General features: G+C 24.7%; 1 long non-coding RNA gene across 1 annotated transcript; it reads right to left on the reverse strand.

Moving 5' to 3' along the window:
* Positions 1-1,643: 1,643 nt before the first annotated feature.
* LOC108657918 (uncharacterized) lies at positions 1,644-2,390 on the reverse strand. The gene is made up of 2 exons (XR_001926007.3): positions 2,118-2,390; positions 1,644-1,703 (listed from the first exon to the last, which is right to left on the reverse strand). It is a non-coding gene; the product is annotated as an uncharacterized LOC108657918 (long non-coding RNA).

Here is a 2,390-nt window from a genome sequence, read left to right on the forward strand (position 1 = left end):
TTTTATTTAATTTGTCTAAAACTGATACTTGTAATAATATTTTATCGTTTATTTCCGATTGCTTTTTTAAATTTTTGATCACAATTTGTTTTTATGTACGTTTTTGCTTAGGCCAAAATATCACCCGAAATATTTTAATTTGTTCTATCGCTCCGATTTGCTCAAGATTTAAATATAATCGTTTACACGTTTATTATAGTAAAAGTTGTATTAGTTTATGTACTTAGTCCTTACAAAGCTATATTTTTATTTTTGTCCTTTATGTATTCTTACATTTTTAATTTAGAGTATTTGTATTATTTGATTCTTGTTTTATTATTATTATTATTATTATTATTATTATTATTATTATTATTATTATTATTATTATTATTATTATTATTATTATTATTATTATTATTATTATTATTATTATTATTATTATTATTATTATTATTATTATTATTGTTATTATTATTATTATTATTATTATTATTATTATTACTATATTATTATATTATATCTAGTCTATATAGTCTGTGTGTGTTTGTGTGTCCGGGTGTGTGAGTTTATGCTATATCTATAGATGCTAGCTATACGGTAAGTGGTATTTAAAACTGTCTGTGCCGGTGTCAGTGTATTTTCGATTTGCATAGAATGGAATTATTTTGATGCTAATCGTTCGACTGCGCTCGATAGTCGTAGTAAAAGTCTCTAAGCTTAGCTACCGTTAATTGCCAGTTAATTAATTAATATTTGATACTTATGCTAATTGTTAAGTATAACCTGATTTAGTTCTTCTTTCAACTTTCTTAATTTCTTGTTGATCGGAAGAATAATTGCCTGGAGATTCTTCTTGCGTTTTCTTCTTTTCAAACCGAGTACAAAAAAACGTTAAAAACAAAGGGGTAAGTGATATATTTAAAAATCCTTTTAATTTTTATTTAATTGATCTTTTGGTATTGTTTTATTTATTCTATGTTATTTTTTATATATTTTATAATTTGATTTCAAGTAAATTAGTATTTTATTTGGTTTAAATATTTTATATTTTTATTGTCTCTTATAAAGTTTTAGGACTTATTTAAATTGTTTCTTTAATTGTTTTTAAATTTCCTTGCTGTTTATCTATTTTTTATAAATGTGTCTTCATATTGGTTTCAATTTGAAATTGCTTATTATTACTATTAATTTCTGTTGTTTTGCGACCTTTTGAGCGAAGTTTCCTCTCAAATAAAACTCAACGAGAACTTTTTTTTGCGTAGTTTCATATGTTTCTCAAAGTTGTACTTTTTTTATTGGATTTTTAATCGGCATCAAAATTATAAATTGTGAATAATTCGTTTTGTTTCGCTGTCCTTAGCTTTGTACTTTTGATTTCAATTTTGCAATATTTTAATCATTTATTTACAAATTAATCTTTAACACATTTTTGTTGTCGCTTTTAACGGTTGGGAATTCGAGTTAAATCGTTGAATTTGGGTTTCTTATGAAAATTGTTGCATTACATTGTTGTTGATGTTTGTTAATTAGTATTGTTGTGAAAATTGTTAACTGAAGCTTTAACTGTATCCGTTCTATTGCTTTTCAAAACTGAATTGTGGCTGAGTTGGCATTTGGAGTTCTATTGTTATATTTGCTTTTGACATTAGCAAATATTTCTATTTTGGTTGATTTTGAAAACGTTGATGGTCTATTGTTTTGTTTATTTAAATTATGATGATCTGGAATTTGAAAGAAACAGAAAGGGAGAGAGAGTTTCAGCATAATAATAACATAGGTGATTTCACAAATTTAGCAACAAATAGCGCTATCACAAGCTGTCCCAATATTTTCTCAAGTAAAGCTGAATTTCTTCGACAAATCTATGCAAAGATATGAAGCCGGTAACTGGTGATACTTCATTATTTGTCGATTGATCTGCTGTACATGGCAAGTACATGGTAATTTAGATATAGTGCGGCTATTCTGGAATCTTTTGCTTGATACGGACTCATTGTGATAGATCTATTTCAGGTGCAGAATAAAGATATTGAACAAATTAATAAAATAATGAAGTATATTTAATAAAAATAATGATGATAATTTGTTGTTGTTATTGTGGCTTTTGTTGGTGCACAATCACTGTTGATATTCACGTTTGAGAAATAAAAATTTTCCGCGAGGTCAATTGACGATCCGCAGTCGGCTGTTCTACTCCATGGACTATTACGTTTGGTCAATGCGTCGACAACGAAATAATAAAAGGATAAAAACTGACTGCTGTTATATATATATATATATATATATATATATATATATATATATATATATATATATATATATATATATATATATATATATATATATATATATATATATATATATATATATATATATATATATATATATATATATATATATATATATAT

The sequence above is a fragment of the Drosophila navojoa genome, chromosome 6, assembly GCF_054131105.1.
Source record: "Drosophila navojoa isolate 15081-1374.11 chromosome 6, UAZ_NAV_1.0, whole genome shotgun sequence".
In the NCBI taxonomy this organism is placed as follows: Eukaryota; Metazoa; Arthropoda; class Insecta; order Diptera; family Drosophilidae; genus Drosophila; species Drosophila navojoa.